The sequence below is a fragment of the Silene latifolia genome, chromosome 3 (assembly GCF_048544455.1).
Source record: "Silene latifolia isolate original U9 population chromosome 3, ASM4854445v1, whole genome shotgun sequence".
NCBI classification, from domain to species: Eukaryota; Viridiplantae; Streptophyta; class Magnoliopsida; order Caryophyllales; family Caryophyllaceae; genus Silene; species Silene latifolia.
The window spans coordinates 8586932-8610359 of record NC_133528.1 but is presented as its reverse complement, the minus strand read 5'-3'; the positions used below and the strand labels follow the sequence as shown (position 1 = coordinate 8610359).

The window sequence follows — 23428 nt, the reverse complement described above, 5'->3', positions numbered from 1 at the left end:
GTTACTGGGGGTAAATTGCTCTGGCTTACTCTGTATGAGGTTTCTGGATGACCCCCTTTGCTCCCAGTGGCTTTCCTTTTCGCGGCGGAATATGTCAAACCTGCTAGCTCGGACCCGCCTGTTATCACGTTAATAATTTTCGTGCATATGGGTGGAGCAGAAGGAAGTACCTGATTTGCTGCTTCCCTCCTGTCCTGCTTGCCCCCACGTGGTAACAGGTGGTCCAAGTTTCCCTTGCGTACCTGGAACTTCACCTCCCTCCGCAATTTGTAGCAATCTTCGGTCCTATGTCCTATGTCTTGGTGCCACTCACACCTCTTCTGCTTTGTCTCGTCGTCGTTTGGCCTATCCCGAGTGGGTGGCTTTGGCCATCTCACCTGGTCACCCAGTTCTCGAGCGCTTTCAACAACCCTTCCATTCCCGTGTTGAATCCGTATTCGGATAGCTTAGGAGGGTGTGGAGAGTCGTCAATTTGCTTTGAGCTTTTTCTCGCTACCTGCGATATTAGGCCTGCTTGTGTATGGCTTAATTCTGTCATCCCTCTTTTCTGGTGCGAATTTCCTGCTTGTCTTGTCGAAGCTCGCTGTACCCTTTCTGGCCTGTATATCTTCTTCCAATCTTAACGCTGCGGTAGCTCTCTGCTGAACTTCCTCGAATCTCTCACAAGGATACATAGTTAATTCTTTGTAGAGGTTTGACTCCTTATCCAGGCCCTGCCTGAAGGCGTTGATAGCAGTGGACATATCGCAGCCTCGTATTGAGACTTTTTCTGCGTTGAACCTAGTGACGTAGTCCTTGATTGATTCCCTATCTCCGAACGATCCTGTACGAGTCACTTGGCTGCTTGGTGTTCTGCGGCTTGGAGAATCTGTTGGTTGAAAGCGTTGACCCGGTCGGCGAATGATGATATGGTTCCATTAAATGACCGACGAACCACCGTAATCTTTGCTCCGGTTAGGGTTGAACCAAATCCCTTACACATACATGCCTCTTTTGAGGCTCCCGTGGCCGTAGTGACCATCATCTTCTGCTTGAATTGACTGATGTGATCGCAGGGATCTGTGGTTCCATCAAAGAGAATCATTGTTGGGACGCTAAATCCTTTTGGTAAGGCCACTGTGGCTATATCGTTAGTAAACGGTGAATCAGCGTAGCTTTCGGTGCAGCCCATCTCCATAGGCGAGAGCATACGGGGACCCTCCCGAGGAGGCTTCGCAGCCCACTGGTGCTGGCTTTTCTATGTATGCCTCTCTTCCGGAGGGTCGCTGGTGCTCCTGTTGCTGGTGTCCTGCTCCTTGTACGAAGTTCCGTCGTTCCAGGATTTCTGCTTGACGTGCCCGCGATGTTGCTGCCACCGGAGGGTCTTCCCAGGTATATTCGCCTTGATTCGTAGTTAGCATCCTGGTTATTGGGACTGCAGTTGTAGGTTACTCCGCGCGCTTTGGCGTGGGTGTAGGTTCCTGGTGCACTGGTTCCTCATCTGGTGTTAGTGCTCCTAGTCCTGTTGGGACCAGGCCTCCTCGTGGCTGTGGTGTTCCTTCCATATCCAGCCTGAGTGCTACCTCACGTGGTAATACCCGTGTCTGCCTTCGATCCCTACTTTACTGTGATGGCCTTTCAAATCTGTCTTCTTGCCACCCGTGTGGACTAGTTGCTGGTTCCTTAATTCGTTGATCTGTGCTCGGAGGAGGTTGTTGTCTTCCTCCATCTGGGATCTCATGCTTCTGTTCTCGTTCTGCATAGTCTTAATGGTTTTGGCTAGAGTGTCCAACCCGCTTATCATGATGCTGGTGGGACTTGGGGGAGCCTGAATCTGTTGCCGGGGCTGCGTTCCTCTGTCTGACTGTATGGCTCCCTGCTGTCCCTGAGCGACTCCTGGATCTCTAGTCTGAACCCTACCCGAAGATGGACTTGCTTTGTTGCACAGGGAATTCGACTTTGCTTGGTCTTTGGTATCGGGTAGCAGCGGTGGTCTGGACCGAAGTAGTACGTGCTGCTGCTGCTGCCGAGGGGGATGGTGCCCGTGTTGCTGCGGAAGAGGGCGGCACCTGTGTTCCTGGTGCGCCGCCGGTGTTGCCGGAGGTTGTTTCTTTGTGTCCGGACATGTTTTGATTGTTTGAGTAGACTGACTAACGGAGACGACCACTATGCCCCATGGTGGGCGCCAAACTGTTTTGGTAAATTTCTACCAATTAAGGGTTAAAGCGGTCTTAGCGTTAGGTCTATATTGCGAATTGATCGTATGTTGGATGTTGGATTGTATGTGCGATGTAAATAAAGAACACAAGCAATTTTGGTGACGCGGAAAACCCGATGTGGGAAACAACCGCGGGGGGAGACGGAATCCCACCAATATCTTCACTATAATTCGAGAGGAAATACAGTTCTTAGGTTTGCTATGAATGCTAAAGCGTAACTTGAGTATAATTCGATGATCCTTCTTCTTTGCACGGAGGTCCCTTATATAGGGGAGGTCGAGGAGCTAGGGTTTCTTACTTCTTCTCCAAGTTATTCCTAATTTAACAATGGGTAGGTCTCTCCTTTCCTCGGATCTCGCAAGCTATTGGACCCTCACAAGCTTCGTCCGTGTGGATCAAAGCCCACTTCCCGCGTTACTTGCTGAAGCTGGCACCCTGGCTCCCTGGTATCCTGCATCCCGCGGCGCTCCCAGGCCTGCTGCCCCAAGTCAGCCCATATCCATATTTTGGGCCTAACATTATTCACAATTCATATAGTAATCCAAGGTGGCATTTAGTAATATGATGTGGCATTGTCTACGTGGCTTTTAAGGTTTACCCTTTTAATAATATTTATAGATTGTGAATAACTTATATAGAGCAGTCCCTTGAATTGGAGAATAAGAATCGGTTTCTACCTAATTACTAATCATGCATAATATTTATTATGCATATTATAACACTATGATAAGATCAAATTAAAATATGTGCATCGTACTTTAACAGTTTGGGCTTGAAAACTTCTGGTGCGCCAGTGGCCTCTTGCCTAGAAGCATCATTAAAATGATAAACAAGTTGTGTAAAATTTTTTTCTGGGGCATTGAGGATAATAGGAGGAAACTGGTTATGAAAAGTTGGAAGAGTCTTTGCTCTCCTAGAGAGGAGGGGGGGTTTGGAATGAAAGAACTCTTGTCATGGAATAAAGCTATGGTCTCCAAATGGATCTGGCTTCTTGGCAATCAGTCTGAGGGCATCTGGCATAAATGGAACACGGCTTATAACCTAAAGCATGGTTCCATCTGGGATGCCACTCACAAGGACTTTTTCTGTGAAAGCTTCAAAAGTATTATTTCTGTTAAAAATGAATTGGTTTAAAAGACTGGCTCTACTCAGACTGCACAGATGTTGATTAACACCTGGAATCTGGGAGGGAATTTCAGTATTCAGTCTGCTTATAACTGGTTTAGGCCCAAATTTGAGGCTAAGTCCCATCTCAGGGCTATTTTTGGTACTATTGTTCTGCCTAAGCATGCTATTATTGCCTCCCTTGCAGTGCAGAAAAAGTTAGCCACTGTTGATACACTTCAAGCTCGGGGATTCAGCATGGTTAATAGGTGCATTCTTTGTAAAAATGCTGCGGAGTCACATTCCCACTTATTTTTCAAGTGTCCCTTTTCTCAGATTCTTTGGCAGGGGATTCTGAACTGGATGAAGATATATGGTAGAAGTAATTGCTACATTGCTGAACTCAAGTGGTGCAAAGGTAGGGGCAGGCACAGGCACTGGAAACATGACTGGTATGTCAGCTCCTTTACGGCTGTGATTTATGGCTTATGGCAAGAAAGGAACAATAGGATCTTCTCAAATGTTGAATGTACAGCTGCTCAGCTTCTTACACGAACTCAATACATAGTTAGTGTCTCTTTACTGCACAGATTTTATACGAAATTGGATAGTAGGCTTCTGGAGAGTCTTAATTTTAGATAAGGCCTTGCTCTCTTAGAAAGGCTTTAGTGGTTATTCTTTGTAAATTGTATTCTTTCTTTGCCCCTTTGAGGATGAATGAAAGGATTATAACTTTTTGCAAAAAAAAAATTTGATTTCTAACCTGTTTGACAAAATAAGAATATAACATAAGTGTTACAAAGGAGACTAAAGTGTAGGAAAGAGTGAAGGACAATAATATAACATGTCAACAACTTATTAAAATTTTTTGATACCATTCGATATTTCAAATAAAACATTGTAGAAAAAAGAAAAATCGACAAAAATGAAAGAGTCATCCAAACAAATAAAAAATCTGTAAAGAAGATCCATAGCCATTATTTCCAATCTCGTGTATTGTTAATATATGTGAGTATGTCATCCTCCTATAATATTAATACAAACACAAGAAAAATCGCTAATAAAATTCAAATTAATTCAAAACATAATAAAAATAAAAAGTGAAATAATTAATTTAGTTCTCTATGTATACTTTACCTACAAATTTTTTGAATAAAGTTGAAATTCATTTTCCTGCAATATTAATATAAACACAAAATAATAACTAACAAAATTCTAATTAATTCAAAACATAATAAAAATAAAAAGCAAAATAATTAATTTAGTTCTTTAGCTATACCCTACCTACCAATTTTTTGAATAAAGTTGGAAATTTATTCTCCTGCAATATTAATACAAACACAAAAAGTAATAACAAATTAATACAAAAATAAGAAAAATAAAAAACGAAATAATTAATTTACTTTTCTATGTATACTTTGGGTTCTATTTTTTGAATATAATTGCAAATTAGGGTGAATACAATAGTTGTATATATGAAAATTTATATTACTAATTCTCTCAAAATTTTATGAATGAATGAAAAATAAAAAATATGGTACATAAATACGGAGTATATATAGTAATGATGAAAGGAAAGTTAAAAGGTCATTTAATTAAATAAATGAAATAATGGTTAAATAAATAAGGTAAATAAATAACAAAAATTATGAGAGGAGATCAATGATTTACAATTTTTTTTTAGTTGTGTTTATAACTTATATTTTTTTATACTTTTTTTAACTTATATTTTTTAATTTTCTTAAATTGGTAATACATGTCACTTTTTTTTGGCATGTTACATTAAAAATTTTTTAGGTTAGACTTTTAATAAGAAACTCCATATTATTAATACAAACACAAAAAAAAAAATAACTAATAAAATTCAAATTAATTCAAAACATAATAAAAATAAAAAGTAAAAGAATTAATTTAGTTCTCTATGTATACTTTACCTACCAATTTTTTGAATAAATTTGAAAATTCATTCTCCTGTAATATTAATATAAACAAAAAAAAATAACTAATAAGATTCTAATTAATTCAAAACATAATAAAAATAAAAGGAAAAATAATTAATTTAATTCTTTAACTATACCTTACCTACCAAATTTTTGAATAAAGTTGGACATTCATTCTCATGCAATATTAATACAAACACAAAAAACAATAACAAAATTAATACAAAACATAAGAAAAATAAAAAACGAAACAATTAATTTACTTTTCTATGTATACTTTAGGTGCTATTTTTTTGAATAAAATTGAAAATTAGGGTGAATATAATAGTTATATATATGAAAAATTCTATTACTAATTCTCTCAAAATTTTATGAATGAAAGTAAAATAACAAAAATATGGTACATAAATACGGAATATATATAGTAATAATGAAAGGAAAGTTAAAAGGTCATTTAATTAAATAAAGGAAGTAATGGTTAAATAAATAAGGTCAATAAATAACAAAAATTATGAGAGAAGATCAATGGTTTACAATTTTTTTATTTCTGTTCCGGGTGTAATTCCGGAGCAGTTATTTGTTACCACCCGTGCTTGTAGAATGACGTCTCTCGGTTGAATTCTCCTTTCGGTCTCCTGAAACAATGAACAAACTGAGGGCTCGGCTTTGGGCCGAGCGAACTCACTCCGACGCTCAAGTCAGTAAACTTAGAGAGATAAGTTGTTGTTACTTGGCGAAGTATATATTGTAGAGAGATAAGGAAGATATTACCAGATTATGAGGTGTTTAGGTTAAATTGTGGATCCTTTCCTCAATGAGAGTTGAGGAGTATTTATAGACTTTCACCTTTTGTCACGTAGTGGCCAAATGGCCAAGTGGCTAGCAGGTGGAAAGACTGATCTACCCTCGGCCGAGGGACCCATGGCAGGCCGGCGGGCCCTGTTGACTCGCCGCCGAGGGGTCTTGGATATGAGTCCGCGGATGTGTGCCCCGGCTGGCTAGTTGCCCCGGCCGGGACCCCAGAGACAGGCCGACAGGGTGCGTCGGTTAGGCTGTCTAAGTCGTTGACTTGCTTGTGGATATCTTTGACCTTGCTCAATATGTTGACTTGGTCGTGGTGCGAAATATGCCCCATCAATTTGCCCCAGCGTAGTCTATGCCGTGGTATGGGCTCCGATGTATGTTGAGCGTATATTCTGCGTAAGACAAAATTTTTCTGCCCCGGCCTCTTCTACCTCGGCTTGGTTCTGCTTAGGCCGTACCATATCCCCCCTCCACATGGATGTGTAAAGGGCATCCGATGTGGAAAAGAGAGTGACGCTGGCCGAGACCAGGTTGAGAGTGCTTAGGTTGTTTTTGATTGCCCCGTACCGGTGCTACCTAGCTTGGTTGATCATGTGGCGGCGGAGAACGATACTTAGGAATTTGTTGAGGAAGATGAATAGGGAGAGAGATATGAAGGGGCGTGTTGAAGACGCTTGGTCACCGTTGCATTGATTGACGTTCAACCGCATTTGCAACGATTGACATTCCGTGGTTGCATGTCCGACACGTGTCTCTTCGATTGGTCGACGCTTCATGGGTCATGCCCGATTGGTCCTTCTTCATGGGCTTTTCCCTATAAATAGGGCAGTTAGTCCCTGAAATTGGCCACCAATTTCATTTTCTCTAAAATTTTCTTCTCTCTAAACTTTCAAGGGCTTCTTTCTCTCCTAATCTTCAGAGTCGTTACTTCGGCTAGTGCTTTTCTTCAAGGTAAACAAACAAATTTTTCTCAACTTTTTAACTTGTAAGTTTTGTTGTAAACATGTCTTCTGCTGATGCCGGAACTAGTAACCGTGCGCCGGGGGGGTCCCCGTCGCGTCTTGATGAGGAGGAGATACTAGACGCCGTCCCGATAAGGTTTGGGGGCCCTAGGTATCCTTCTCCCGAAGTCGATCCAAAAGCTTTGGAGGATTGGGAGGATGATGATGATGTTGATGATGATGGTGATGATGACGGTGATGATGCTGAAAGGGCTCATCCTAATGAGGGGAGGCAATACGTCATGGATCACGGCGAGGCCTGTAAGGTCCGCCTTGACCGTGCTTGGACCCATAAGTTCGCCAGTTGTTCCGGCGAGACATTTTTCGAGGGCCATTTCTACTTCGGCAGGGGGTACAAAATTGTTATCCCTGAGGAGGGTCAGGCCGTCTGTTGCCCTCCACCGGGTTGCACCGGCGTATACATCCTCAAGCACTGAGTACGGGCTCCGGTTTCCGCTGAATGATTACGTTATGGCCATCATTAGAGCCATGAACGTCGTCGTGGCCCAACTGCACCCGTTGGCTATTAGGACCATAGTCGGCTTTGTCTGGCTCTGTCTCTTCAAGGGGGAAGTCCCAACGGTTAATTTATTTCGTCGGCTTCACCACCTTCGGCCGTCGTTTGCTGGTCGCGTCGGATGGTACAGCGTGCAAATGGAGCCGGGTTACGTCTCCGTCGATAAGCTTTCTTCCTGCAAAGACTAGAAAGATCGGTGGGTGTACGTTGAGGTGCCGGATGACTATCCGCCGCCCGGTCCTTCCAAAGACTAAGTTAATTTGCGGTGCGAGACTAAGGCGGAGCATGACAAATGGGTCACCCGGAAAAAGCTTAAGATGGACGTCAGCAAGGTCCCTCTTAATGCGGATGAGAAGTTGGCGATGAGGCTTTTTGAGGCGGACAAGAGTTGGGTGCCGAAAAGATGGATTCCCCCAACGCAGATCATTCTTCGAGATGAGTGCTCTGCATGTCGGCCTCATACCGGCCCTGGCACAGGGTGAGTGGGGTCGGTGTGAGGCCCATCTCTGCTCTCAATGTTTCTGTTTCTTGAATTTTGATTTATTTCTTCTACTTAACTCTTGCCTTGTTTCCTTTCCAGACCACTTTGGACCGGACCTGTCTGAGGATATCCTCCGGAGAATGGGGCTGCACAAGGATAAGACCGTTGCTGATTTGCATCCTAAGGCTCTAGCCCGTGATCGCAGAACGTCGCCGAATGACCTCATGGATCAGCAGCTGAAAGGCTTGAATGTGGAGGCGGCCCAGGCGAAGGTTGCTAGTAACATGCCGCGCCGAACGCGGAAAACAAAGTCTTCGGCGGCGATGGCGTCGACATCCGTTCCACCTCCCATCCCATCAGTCCAGAAGGAGACGGTGGTGATCGTTGACATCACCAATGGGGGGGACTCCGATGCGGAGGGATCTCCCCTTGTCCGTAAGAGGAAAGAGCCTGCCCCTGCCGCTAATGCTTCCGCTGCTACTGCTGCTACTGCTGCCGGCAAGGAAATGCGTCCTCCGCCCAAGAAGGCCAAGCGTGGTACAGATCTATCCTGTGGCTCAGACTTAGCCGGTTCATTAGGCGTTCCTGATGACAGGCTCTCCGGTATGTCCATGTATATTAACACGGATGCTTTAATTGAATTTTTTGTAGATCAACCGCTGCCGTCTACCGGTCATACTATTGAACGGCGTGCCGAGGAGAAAACTGCGCAGGCAAGTGGTCAAGACGCCACCGTTGTCACCTCCTTCCCGAAGCCTACCCCCCTCCAGATTAAGTCGTAGGGCCTAAGTTTGATCAGGTTACTGGCGAAGTGGGCTGATACGGCCGGTGCTCTTATTGTGGAGCAAGAAAAGACCATGGCTGAAGCTGCCCCACAGCTCGAGCGGCTAAGGCTTGAACTCGACGCAGCGAACAAGGAGGCTAAGAGGGCCAAGGCTGAGGCTGAAGAGGCAGTCCGTGCTGAGAGAAAACTCAGGGAGGACACTGAAAAGGGGGTCCTTGCTGAGAGAGCCAAAGCCGAGGCTGCGGCGGCTGAAGCTGCTAAGCTGCTGGAGGGGCGTGACCTTGTTCAGAAGCACGCCGACCTTTACCGTACGCAGAGGGACGAATGGAGGGGCATGTTTCAGACCCAGGGGAAGGTGGTTCGGAACAAGGATGCTATCATCACCCAAAGGGAGGAGGACATTGAGACGCTCCAAACCGTTATCCTCCCTAACATGTGCGCCCAATACCGGGACCTGGCCGAAGAAGCTGCCAGGGAAGTGATTGGGGAGCTCTTCCCCCTTGATGGCTCCTTTCCGTGGGACAAATTTGACGAGCTGTTTGATGACAAGCTCGAAGCTAAGGAGAAAGCCGCGGAGGAGAAAGCCAAGGAGGAGGTAAGGGTGAAGAAGGAGGAGGAGGTGGCCGCGGAGAAGGCAACTCTTGCTGAGAAGACTAAGGCGGCCAAGGAGGAAGCCGAGAGGATGAAGGCAGCTGAGGCTGAGGCTGCTAGGAAAGTTGAGGCTGAGGCTGCTGAAGCTGAGGCTGCCAAGACAGCTTCTGGGTCGTCCATCAAAGATGGTGCTGCTAACGCTGCTGATGGCAAGCAGCAATAGGCATAGGGAGACGGGCGGTCGTCACCAGTCTCACCCGGCGTCTCGGATAGCTTCAGCTGTTCGGGAGCCAATTATTAAGCCTTTCCTCCCTGCCATCTTTTGGCGCTTCAAATGACATGTCTGTAACCTTTTGCTTTTCTTTTCCTTGTATTTTGTACAACTTTGGTAGGTTGTGTTTTGGCTTATCCCTATGGGGACGGCCGTCGTCTGTATACTCCTCACTTGTAACCTGTTATCATTTTTAATAAGAGTTTGCTTATTTTGCCTCTGGCTTGGCCGAGGTCTTTTTTTGTCTTCATCTGAGTTGTCTTTTCACGTTATTAATTGAGCGCTTCTTTTGTTTCCGCCTCGGCCTGGCCGAGGCAGTCTAGAGTGCGTATCTCAACTGTGTTTAACGTTTCTAAGGCATGTTGATCGCTTTTGCGAGTATCAACTGCGCTGGTAGTGACTGCCGTGACATCTGCTTCCTGATAGTGACTGTCGTGGCGTCTACCTCTTGGAGTGACTGCCGTGGCGTCTACCTCTTGGGGTGACTGCCGTGGCGTCTACTTCTTGGGGTGACTGCCGTGGCGTCTACTTCTTGATAGGGACTGCCGTGGCGTCTACCTCTTGGAGTGACTGCCGTGGCGTCTACCTCTTGGGGTGACTGCCGTGGCGTCTACTTCTTGGGGTGACTGCCGTGGCGTCTACTTCTTGATAGGGACTGCCGTGGCGTCTACCTCTTGGAGTGATCGCTAGTGGCGTCTACCTCTTGGGGTGATCTGTGTGCGTCTACTTCTTGGGGTGACTGCCGTGGCGTCTATTTCTTGATGGTGACTGCCGTGGCGTCTACCTCTTGGAGTGACTGCCGTGGCGTCTACCTCTTGGGGTGACTGCCGTGGCGTCTACTTCTTGGGGTGACTGCCGTGGCGTCTGCTTCTTGATAGTGACTATGGGGGGCAATGAACACTTTGATGGAAAACTTGGACGATTCTTCATTAGATATAAACATGCGTCGGGGTGCCCACAGTGTTGTCTTGGGCACCTCCGCCGCTATACAAAGTTTTTCCCGAGTTTGTCAGTGTCCTAATGGCTCATCGAAGGCACACCCTCCATGTCTGTCAGCCGGTGTGTACCCAGCCTTATTTCTTCAACCACTTTGTAGGGACCTTCCCAGTTAGCCGTCAGTTGCATCCATGAGGTCGCCCTCCTGTTGTAAGGATGGGCTTTTCCCCTTCTCTGACTTCTTTGCCACTTTGAGGGATTGCATGTTGCACCCTCTGGTAGATATCTGGATGTTGACCACCTCGTCCTTCTCGTCCTTGGAGACGCGTTTATGCGCTTCCCCTCGGTCCGAGACACACATCAGTGTCAGGGCCCGGATGGACATCACTGCGTCGGCCTCGCTCAGAGTGACTCGGCCTATGAGGACGTTGTAGGCGGACGAGCCGTCGATGACCACGAACTCAGCTAGGACATTCTTAGCCGCATCTCCCTCGCCGAACATCACTGGCAATCTGATCAACCCCAGGGGTAACAGGCCGGCCCCGGAAAAACTGTACAACGGATTGGTGCAGGGGCTCAAGTCTTCAACCTTCAGACCGAGGTTGAGAAAGCACTCCCTGAACATGATGTTTGTGTAGGCGCCTGTGTCAATCAGGCACCTCTTGACGAAGTGGTTGGATATGTCCAAGTGGACTACAAGTGGGTCGCTGTGAGGGGCGATGACTCCCTCGTAGTCCTTCTTTCCAATAGTCATGTCGGGGATGTTGGAAGCGGGGACCGCTGTTTTGGGCACAAAGTTGATGGCCTGATACAGCTCGTTCAGGTGCCGTTTGTGCCCATGAGCGGACCCACCGTTCTCGTTGCCCCCGATGACAACATGGATCACTCCTATCCGTTCAAAGACGGATTTCTTATTTGAACCGCCGACATCAGCCTTTTGGCCTTTGGCAACATACTTGCCGAGGCTCCCCTTCCGGATCAGCTCTTCAATGGCATTCTTCAGATGCCGGCAGTTGTCAGTAAGGTGACCGGTGTGGCCGTGGTACTCACAGTACTGGCTCGTGTCACCGTCCCCCTTCGGCTTGGGAGGCCTTTCCCACTTCTGACCCTCGTTTTTGCTCAGGGCGAAGATCTCGGCAGCAGATACAACCAGGGGGGTGTAATCATTGTACCGCTTCTGGTAGTACGTTCCCGAACTCCCCCCGGCGCCCACCGAGCTCTGTTTCCTGGCGGACCTGTCAGACCGTGACCTATTATTGTCACGGCGTCTTTCATCCGGGTTGTCCTCCCGGCGGCTCTTTCTTTCTGAGTGTCCGGCCTCGCTGGGGCTTACCCAGGTTTTGTGATAGTCCTCCACCTTGATGGCCTGGTCGGCCATCTTCCTAGCGGCGTCTAGGCCCAGGCCTCCGTACTTGATGAGCTCGTTTTTTAAGTCTCCCCTTAGGAGGCCTTTCATCAGCGCGAAGGCCGCCAGTTCGGGGTTCAGCTCTCGAATCTGCTGAACCTTGGCGTCGAACCTCTTCACATAGCTTCGTAGAGACTCGCTCCCCTTGTAACGCCCCGTAAATTTCGGACCGTTAATATATTTCAGAAATAATTTATTAATCAAAATAAAAGTGATAATTAAGTATTTAAAGTAAAAATAATTTAAAGAAATATAATTTTATTATATTTTGAAGAAAAGTATTTATTTTGATAGTTTCGAGATGTTTAAAAATAGTTTAAACCGTGTAAAATCTTTTATTTCGAAATAAGGGCGTATCGGGGGGAAAATGACAATTCGTTTGAACGTTGGGTAAACGAAATTGGAAATGGGTCGTATGAATACTCAATTTTATTGTAATCTCGTGTTTAAAAACTTTGGACTTGACGGAATTTGCGTTTGACTTACGGATTTAATTATTATCAAGACAAATCAAACCCGACTCGTAAATCCCGACTAAAAATCCCGACTCCCTCCTTCCTTTCTTCCCTTACCCGGCTGCTCCCCCTCCCCTTTCCTTTCTTTTTCTGAAATTTTTATTGTTCATCCTCTAAAAACCCAAAATCAAACACCATTTTCACATTCAAGCTCAAAATCGTCATAAATCCTTCGTTTCTTGTCCGTTTTTCGCGAAATTTACCTTTCCGGAATCCCCTCGCCACGATCTACGACTTAGTATGTTCTAATTTCAGTTTTCATTAAGTTATTTTAAGACCAAATTTCGGAATTTTCGGTTTATATGCTTATTATTGTGTTTTAATTGTTTATTTAGGTGAAGGATTGGAAGACGAGTTCGGGGACTCGTATATTGTAGAGGATAGCGGTTAGTTGTGGTTAGGGTTTCGATTTTGAGGACTAATTGCTCATTTTCTAGCTTAAGGTAACATATTTCGAGCTACTCGACGAATTATCGTCACATGTTTTCGATTTTTATATGTTTGGTGAATTTTTGTTTGGGTAGTAATTTTCACATGTTAAACTTAGTTGCATGCAAGCTTAATTTGTGCCTTTTGGTAGTTTAAATTATCAAAGTTGAATTGGGGACGATTAATTAATTTTCAGACGGTCTTATAATGTATAAAAATAAAAAAAAAAAAGAAGAAATGGTGCGGCAGCGGGCCCGGCAGCAGCCGGCAGGCCCACGGCAGCCCCGGCCGGTCTTGGGGTTGGCCCGGGTCGGTCCGTTGCTTGTTTCGCGGTTTTCCATGCTTTGTCCGTCATTTTAGGTTCATCATGGATATAATTATTATGAGTTTACATGGTTAAATTTGTTAAGAGAATCATAAAAGTAGCTAAAAGTTATGTTAATGGTAGAAAAATTATGTTATATTGACAATTATCACATGTTAGGATAATTTACAAAATGAATTTTATAGTGATAATTGTAATGTTTTGTTGATTGTGCCGAAAACTGAGCCTTAGTCCCTTTGACTGATGCGATGTCAGTTAATTGAGTGATTGGTCAGCCGCAATTTGACCCGTACCTGTCGCAGGGTTGGGGTTGCGGGTAAAAATTCGGTTGAATGAATTAGATAATCGGCCTTTTTCTTGTTTTAGGCCATTTATTATATCTCTATTTCACATGTGTAGTTAATTGAATTTAAATAGCTTCTTATTTAGTTAGTTGAATTTAAATAGCTTTTTATTTTGTAGAAATGGCCCTAGTTTCCCCTAAAGCCTTTTATATTGTTATAATTGCTAGGATTGGAAATTAGTATTGAATACTTATTGAGGAACTGTTGGGATTGTATGCTGTAAATAGACATTTATATAGCTTTCACATGATAGAATGTTAGAATTTATGTTGGTAAGTAGGACTTTTTGCCCTCTTAAGGTTAAGTGGGTGTCTTACTTGACTTGTGTGGTGAGTCTTGGGTGGTGTGGGCTAAAATATTCAAGCTGGGACTAGCTGTGACTAGGTCCTAGGTGAGTATTTCGGCCTTCATCATAGATAGGTCTTTATAGTCTCGACGAGTATATGTTCACCGCTTGATAGCCTTTGTGTTCTGACTAGTGGATGTTTATCCAAGTTGGGGCATGACCTCGGTACTAATTTTGATAGTATGGGGTCGACTTAAGTACTAGCCGACCCTTCGGTGGTGTCCTTAGGGTACTCACTTCACTTTGTTTTAAAAAAAGTTGTGAGTCTTGGGTGCGGTGGTGTGTATCCGCATGTCTAGGTCTCAAGATTTTAGGCTAGGGTTATGTTGTCTCTTGGCCATGTTTTCTTAATAGTAACCGCTGAGCCAAGATACCGGTTCGATTACCTTCCCTACCTCGTTGTATAGACTTGAGTTACAAAGTGACTATTGACGGGACTAAGAACTTATGCCTGTCTTTGATATATTGCCCTTTCTTGTTTGATGATTCTATGAATCATAGAAGGTGAGATGCAAGCCGGCTATGGTTGATAGAGTTTGGATTACAATTTGTTAAATGTTTCACATGTTAGTTTAGTTTGGTCAGTTTAGGGCTCATATGTTAGAATAATTGATAATTGAATTCTTTATCATCCTGTTTACATGTTTTATTACATGTTACATAAATTTTGACGATTCGTGGTGGGAGGACTAAGTTACTCCCCACCGAATTGTGGCTTTCGTGTTTGTATAAAATGCGATTGACAGGTTGTTGATGCTTTGTTTGGGGTCACAGACGGCTAGTGAGCAAGGAACCTTGGACCTAGTTTTGGCTATTCTATTAGTAAACCTTTTATACTTTTGGTTTGTATATAATTTGAAGGGACATATGTCTCCCTTTCTATTATTGGTTTGTATCCTTATATTTCCGCGTCTTTAGTTATATATGTAAATTAGTTTATCAGTTGTTGCAGGGTTTTTGACACTCTTCTTGAGTTGGAATTGGTTGTGAATGGTTTAGTTAGAAAAATTTTTGAAATTGCAGGTTTTTGGACTAGTTGAACCATTTACAAACATATCCTACCAGTTTTTCTGTAGAATTTACGTATATAATCAAGTCTAGATTTAAGGGTGTCACAGTTGGTATCAGAGCCTATTGCTCCCGATGCACGTTTGTGCACCCCACTTAGAATCACTTGACCTTTAAATAATAAACTTGAGAGAAGGGTAGGATGGGTAGAATTAGGATTTTATGTGGTAATCTGTTTGTGATTGCTAAATGATAGGTACTAATTAAATTTTTCCCTTTTGAAAGATGGCTCCGCCAAGAAGAGACATTGATGATGCTATTTTATTAGTTCTTACTCAAATTCTCCAAAATCAACAAAATCAACAAAATCAACAAAATCAACAAGCTCCTCTTCCTCCGCCTGCTGAGGGTACTCCAGGCACCTATACCTGGGTGGCTAATCAGCTGACCCGAATCAACACTCCCACTTATGGTGGAGAGATTGATCCAGCTGCTCTTACAGAGTGGTTTAGGGAGTTGGAGAAAAGCTTTACTCTATATGATGTCAAGGAGGAACATAAAGTGAAGCTAGCCTCTCATTTCCTTGTACGAGAAGCAGACCGGTGGTGGTCCATGACTGGGCCTACCGTTTCAGCTGAACCAGGATTTGACTGGGTACGTTTCAAGGAGTTAGTGGAGGCCCGTTTCTATCCTCAAGAGCTGAAGCAGCAAAAGTTGAAGGGATTTATGGAGTTGAAGCAAGGAAGCCTTCCAGTTCAGGCCTTCACCGATAAATTCAACGAGTTGGCTCATTATGCAACTCGATTGGTGAAGGATGACAACGAAAAAGCTTTCTTCTATCTTGAAAAACTCTCCCCTAAGATCAAAAGCATGGTCCGTCGGGATTCTACTAGCTTTGTTTCCATTTACAATGATGCTTTATGGGCCGAGAATTCATTGAAAGAAATTGAAAATGAAGCTCGTGCAACTAGTTCTAGTCTTGGCAAGAGGCCTTTGTATCCTTCTTCTAGGCCCTTTACTCCTTCACCTGGTTCATTTCATCTCCTCTCGACCCAAACAAGAGGAGATTTGTTTCTAATGTTCAAGCTAACCGGGGCGGTCAATCTTCAGCTGTTAGTGATAATAAAGGTATTAGAGACCGATTGTGCTATAACTGCAAGAAACCAGCACACCCTGGTAAATGCTTCATTGACCCTATCATATGTTTTACTTGTAACAAACCGGGTCACAAGGCTAATGTTTGCCCGGAGAGGAAGGTGATGGCTCCTACCACTCCTGTCGTCCCAGTGAGGCCTGTGAGGCCGAAGGGCCGTATCTTTGTTATGAGCCGAGCTGAAGCTGAGGCACATCCTGATATCATTACCGGTACATTTTCTATTTTTGATGTTCCTTGTTTGGTACTATTTGATACGGGTGCCTCTTTATCTTTTATTTCGATAAAACTTTCCAATAAATTATCGCTTGAATCATCACAAGAAGAAAGTACATCTATATCTTTACCCTCTGGGGATGTATTTTCTTGTTCTAAAATCTATCCGGAAGTTCCTATTTCTATTGTGGGATCTATATTTCCAGCAAATCTTTTCCAATTTCCACTTGAAGAATTTGATGTCATTTTGGGCATGGATTGGTTACATACTTATCATGCTCGATTTGAATGTAGAGACCAGAAAATAATTCTTACAAGCCCTTCAGGTCACCGTGAGTCTTATCAAATGGTTAAAAGACAAACCGGTACTAAACTAATTTCTGCTATGAAGTTTGTCAATGCAATGAAAAAGGGTCATCAAGCCTTTTTGTGTATGGTGACTACTTCTGATTCTTCTTCTCTGCCTCCTAAAGAGAACATTCCCGATAGTATGTGAATTTCCCGATGTTTTTCCTGATGAGCTACCGGGAATTCCTCCCGAAAGGGAAGTTGAATTTGCTATTGATCTTATTCCCGGTACCGCCCTATTGCTAAAGCTCCTTATAGGTCTGGCACCGTCTGAAAATGAAAGAGTCAAGACTCAAATGGATGATTTGATTGCCAAAGGTTTTATTCAACCTAGCTTTTCACCTTGGGGTGCTCCTGTTCTCTTTGTAAGAAAGAAGGATGGATCTATGCGATTATGCATAGATTATCGTGAGCTTAACCGAGTTACTATCAAGAATAAATATCCTCTTCCTAGAATTGATGATCTTTTCGATCAGCTCCGTGGTGCTTCTACTTTTTCTAAAATTGATCTTCGTTCGGGCTATCATCAAATTCCAGTCCGAGAAGTGATATTTCTAAAACGCCTTGATCGAGATATGGTCATTTCGAGTTTACGGTGATGCCATTCGGTTTGACCAATGCTCCAGCTGTATTCATGGATCAGATGAACCGTACTTTCAGAGAACACCTCGACAAGTGTGTTGTAATGTTCATTGATGACATCTTGATCTATTCTAAATCTGAAGAAGAACATGTCCAACACCTTCGTGCTATTTTGGAGATTTTGCGCCGTGAAAAATGGTATGCTAAATTCTCTAAATGTGAATTCTGGTTACCTAAAGTGACCTTCCTTGGGCATGTCATTTCAAAAGAGGGTGTTATGGTAGATTACGCAAAATTGAAGCCGTTGTTGATTGGAAAAGTCCAACCAATGTTTCCGAAATCCGTAGTTTCCTTGGCTTGGCGGGTTACTATCGGCGATTTGTGAAGGATTTTTCAAAGATTGCTAGGCCGATGACTCAAAATTGAAGAAAGAGTCTAAATTCGTGTGGTCCGAAGAATGTGAAAATGCCTTCCGGGAATTGAAAAAGAGGTTGACTACCGCTCCGGTGTTGACCTTACCTGAAGAAGGAGTGGACTTTGATGTTTACTGTGATGCTTCTAAGCATGGTTTAGGTTGTGTCTTGATGCAAAAAGGGAAAGTCATTGCTTATGCCTCTCGACAGCTTAGAGTTCATGAAGTTAACTACCCGACTCATGATCATGAATTAGCTGCGGTAGTACATGCTTTGAAGATTTGGAGACACTACCTCATTGGAGTCCATTGCAACATCTACACCGACCACAAGAGCCTGAAATATCTCTTTACCCAAAAAGAGCTGAACATGAGACAAAGGAGATGGTTAGAATTGGTGAATGACTATGATGCCAATCTAATTTATCATGAAGGAAAAGCTAATGTGGTGGCTGATGCTCTTAGCAGAAAATCCTGTCATTCTTTGAATTCTTTTCGGGACTTACCTCCTGAACTTGCTTTAGAACTTCAAAAATTGGGAGTAAGCCTTGTAAAAAGGGGCTCTCATCATCTTGATGCCATGTCACCGAACCGACTTCCACCGTGAGATCCGTACTTGCCTCCCTAATGATCCTACATTCATATCCATTCGAGCTAAAATTCAACTTGGGCAAGCTAAGGATTGTAAGATTGATGATGATGGGTATCTCCGTTATCATGGTAGAATCTATATTCCGAGTGCAGCTGATTTGAGAAAAAGAGTTCTTGATGAAGCACACCTTTCTCCTTACTCCATTCATCCGGGAGGTACCAAAATGTACAAGGATTTGAGATTGCAATTCTGGTGGCCTAGGATGAAAATTGAAGTTATGGAGTATGTCAGTAAATGCCTCACCTGCCAGAAAGTAAAGATAGAACATCAAAAGCCCGGGGGTTTACTTCAACCCTTGGATGTTCCTCTTTGGAAATGGGAGTCTATTTCCATGGATTTTGTAATGGCTTTACCCAGGACTTCCACTGGGAAGAATGCTATTTGGGTGGTTGTGGACCGATTGACTAAATGTGCTCGGTTTATTCCCATTAGAGAGACCTGGGGTTTAGAAGTTCTAGCTGGTGCCTATGTGAATGAAGTAGTACGCTATCATGGGGTTCCTAAAGATATAGTTTCAGATCGGGATCCTCGATTTTGTTCTCGTTTCTGGACTGCATTACAGGAGGCCTTGGGTAGTAAACTGTTGATGAGCACTGCTTTTCACGCTGCCACTGATGGTCAAACTGAGAGAACAATTCAAACCTTAGAGGATCTTCTTCGTGCCTGTGCTTTAGATTTTCAAACTTCTTGGGAGAAATGTTTACCTTTGGTTGAATTCTCTTACAATAACAGCTATCAAACTTCCATTAAAATGGCACCATATGAAGCTCTGTATGGTAGAAAATGCCGTACTCCTGTCTGTTGGGATCAAACCCGAAATGTCCCAATGTTAGGACCTGATTTGGTGACCGAGTCCATTGAACAAGTTAAGATCGTTCGGGAGCGGATGAAAGCCGCTCAGGACCGTCAAAAGTCATATGCTGATGTCCGTCGTCGACCACTTTCCTTTGAGGTTGATGATCAAGTATTCCTTAAAGTGTCACCTATGAAAGGGGTGAAACGGTTTGGCGTTAAAGGGAAGCTGAGCCCTAAATATATTGGACCTTTTCAGGTGATTGAAAAGATTGGTCCAGTTGCTTACCGTTTAGAATTGCCCCTAAATCTGAGCAAGGTTCATAATGTCTTCCATGTTTCTCAGTTGAGGAAGTACATTAGTGACCCTAGCCATATCATCCAAGAAGAGATTCTTGAATTGGAGCCTAACTTGGTGGTTGAAGAAAGGCCAATTCGGATTCTTGATAAAGCCAACAAGCAACTTAGGAGCAAAGTTGTACCTCTAGTCCGAGTTCTTTGGCGTTGTGGAAATGTCGAAGAAGAGACTTGGGAGACTGAAGCTTCTATGTTAGCTAAATATCCTGAATTATTCTCGTAAGGTATTCTTTTTCTTACTCTTTTTCCGAGTTCTAAGCCTTGTATAATCATATTGGTAAAGATAGTATTCTTACTATAGAATTTTAAACTAAAAGTTTGAAAATGCTTTTATGATTTTCAATGGTTTTAACATTAGTGAATGTTGAATCTCGTTGTTGGTGACGTCCCAATAATGGGTTTTCTCATTTGTTGGTGAAGAAGTATTTTTATATCTTGATATGAATATGGATGTTCTTGTCTAATCAACAAGAGTATCACCGTTTCATTGAAAAGATATCTATATTTTCTTATAACTATAATTTCTCCTTCTAAGTTTCGAGGACGAAACTTTTTAAAAGGAGGGGTGATTGTAACGCCCCGTAAATTTCGGACCGTTAATATATTTCAGAAATAATTTATTAATCAAAATAAAAGTGATAATTAAGTATTTAAAGTAAAAATAATTTAAAGAAATATAATTTTATTATATTTTGAAGAAAAGTATTTATTTTGATAGTTTCGAGATGTTTAAAAATAGTTTAAACCGTGTAAAATCTTTTATTTCGAAATAAGGGCGTATCGGGGGGAAAATGACAATTCGTTTGAACGTTGGGTAAACGAAATTGGAAATGGGTCGTATGAATACTCAATTTTATTGTAATCTCGTGTTTAAAAACTTTGGACTTGACGGAATTTGCGTTTGACTTACGGATTTAATTATTATCAAGACAAATCAAACCGACTCGTAAATCCCGACTAAAAATCCCGACTCCCTCCTTCCTTTCTTCCCTTACCCGGCTGCTCCCCCTCCCCTTTCCTTTCTTTTTCTGAAATTTTTATTGTTCATCCTCTAAAAACCCAAAATCAAACACCATTTTCACATTCAAGCTCAAAATCGTCATAAATCCTTCGTTTCTTGTCCGTTTTTCGCGAAATTTACCTTTCCGGAATCCCCTCGCCACGATCTACGACTTAGTATGTTCTAATTTCAGTTTTCATTAAGTTATTTTAAGACCAAATTTCGGAATTTTCGGTTTATATGCTTATTATTGTGTTTTAATTGTTTATTTAGGTGAAGGATTGGAAGACGAGTTCGGGGACTCGTATATTGTAGAGGATAGCGGTTAGTTGTGGTTAGGGTTTCGATTTTGAGGACTAATTGCTCATTTTCTAGCTTAAGGTAACATATTTCGAGCTACTCGACGAATTATCGTCACATGTTTTCGATTTTTATATGTTTGGTGAATTTTTGTTTGGGTAGTAATTTTCACATGTTAAACTTAGTTGCATGCAAGCTTAATTTGTGCCTTTTGGTAGTTTAAATTATCAAAGTTGAATTGGGGACGATTAATTAATTTTCAGACGGTCTTATAATGTATAAAAATAAAAAAAAAAAAAGAGAAGAAATGGTGCGGCAATGGGCCCGGCAAGCGCCGTGGCAGCCCACGGCAGCCCCGGCCGGTCTTGGGGTTGGCCCGGTCGGTCCGTTGCTTGTTTCGCGGTTTTCCATGCTTTGTCCGTCATTTTAGGTTCATCATGGATATAATTAGTATGAGTTTACATGGTTAAATTTGTTAAGAGAATCATAAAAGTAGCTAAAAGTTATGTTAATGGTAGAAAAATTATGTTATATTGACAATTATCACATGTTAGGATAATTTACAAAATGAATTTTATAGTGATAATTGTAATGTTTTGTTGATTGTCCGAAAATCGAGCCTTAGTCCCTTTGATCGATGCGATGTCGATTAATTGAGTGATTGGTCACCGCAATTTGACCCGCACTGCCGCAGTTGGGGTTGCGGGTAAAAATTCGGTTGAATGAATTAGATAATCGGCCTTTTTCTTGTTTTAGGCCATTTATTATATCTCTATTTCACATGTGTAGTTAATTGAATTTAAATAGCTTCTTATTTAATTAGTTGAATTTAAATAGCTTTTTATTTTGTAGAAATGGCCCTAGTTTCCCCTAAAGCCTTTTATATTGTTATAATTGCTAGGATTGAAAATTAGTATTGAATACTTATTGAGGAACTCTGTTGGGATTGTATCTTTGTAAATAGACATTTATATAGCTTTCACATGATAGAATGTTAGAATTTATGTTGGTAAGTAGGACTTTTTGCCCTCTTAAGGTTAAGTGGGTGTCTTACTTGACTTGTGTGGTGAGTCTTGGGTGGTGTGGGCTAAAATATTCAAGCTGGGACTAGCTGTGACTAGGTCCTAGGTGAGTATTTCGGCCTTCATCATAGATAGGTCTTTATAGTCTCCCCGACGAGTATATGTTCACTGCTTGATAGCCTTTGTGTTCCTGACTAGTGGATGTTTATCCAAGTTGGGGCATGACCTCAGGTACTAATTTTGATAGTATGGGGTCAGCTTAAGTACTAGCCGACCCTTCGGTGGCGTCCTTAGGGTACTCACTTCACTTTGTTTTAAAAAAAAGTTGTGAGTCTTGGGTGCGGTGGTGTGTATCCGCATGTCTAGGTCTGCGCAGATTTTAGGCTAGGGTTATGTTGTCTCTTGGCCATGTTTTCTTAATAGTAACCGCTGAGCCAAGATACCGGTTCGATTACCTTCCCTACCTCGTGGTATAGACTTGAGTTACAAAGTGACTATTGACGGGACTAAGAACTTATGCCTGTCTTTGATATATTGCCCTTTCTTGTTTGATGATTCTATGAATCATAGAAGGTGAGATGCAAGCCGGCTATGGTTAATAGAGTTTGGATTACAATTTGTTAAATGTTTCACATGTTAGTTTAGTTTGGTCAGTTTAGGGCTCATATGTTAGAATAATTGATAATTGAATTCTTTATCATCCTGTTTACATGTTTTATTACATGTTACATAAATTTTGACGATTCGTGGCTGGGAGGACTCGAAGTTACTCCCCACTGAATTGTGGCTTTCGTGTTTGTATAAAATGCGATTGACAGGTTGTTGATGCTTTGTTTGGGGTCACAGACGGCTAGTGAGCAAGGAACCTTGGACCTAGTTTTGGCTATTCTATTAGTAAACCTTTTATACTTTTGGTTTGTATATAATTTGAAGGGACATATGTCTCCCTTTCTATTATTGGTTTGTATCCTTATATTTCCGCGTCTTTAGTTATATATGTAAATTAGTTTATCAGTTGTTGCAGGGTTTTTGACACTCTTCTTGAGTTGGAATTGGTTGTGAATGGTTTAGTTAGAAAATTTTTTGAAATTGCAGGTTTTTGGACTAGTTGAACCATTTACAAACATATCCTACCAGTTTTTCTGTAGAATTTACGTATATAATCAAGTCTAGATTTAAGGGTGTCACACCCCTCCTGTCTGATAGTCAGGAGATCCGATGTCTCCACGGCCCTTCTCTTATTGCAAGAGTACTGGGCTAAAAAGGCGTCCCTTAGGTCGGCGTAACAGTATACCGAGCCGTCGGGCAGCCCCTTGTACCAACTCTGAGCCATCCCATGCAAGGTCGTTGGGAAGACTCGGCACCAGACTTCATCGGGTTGTTCCCACACCGACATGTACGACTCAAAGGCCTCGGCATGGTCGGTGGGGTCGCTATCCCCTTTGTATGTGAACGCCGGCAGCTTTAGCTTGGTTGACACGGTGGTTTCAAGGACGTAGGCACTGAGGGGCTGTCTGACCACGTGTCGAACGACACGCGGCGATCGGCTCCTCGCATTCCTAGTCCGGCTCCTCTCCCCGTGGCGGGAAGGGCTT

At 42.8% G+C, this 23428-nt stretch overlaps 1 long non-coding RNA gene across 3 annotated transcripts; it reads left to right on the top strand.

Annotated features, from left to right (window-relative positions):
* The first annotated feature begins 12674 nt into the window (after positions 1–12674).
* LOC141645883 (uncharacterized) lies at positions 12675–22844 on the top strand. 3 transcript variants are annotated; one of them, XR_012545204.1, is made up of 4 exons: positions 12675–12785; positions 12883–12990; positions 20785–20892; positions 22652–22844. It is a non-coding gene; the product is annotated as an uncharacterized LOC141645883 (long non-coding RNA). The 3 variants fall into 3 exon arrangements; XR_012545205.1 differs by lacking the exons at positions 20785–20892; positions 22652–22844 and adding an exon at positions 14738–14930; XR_012545206.1 differs by lacking the exons at positions 12675–12785; positions 12883–12990 and adding an exon at positions 20580–20687.
* The last annotated feature ends 584 nt before the right edge of the window (positions 22845–23428 follow it).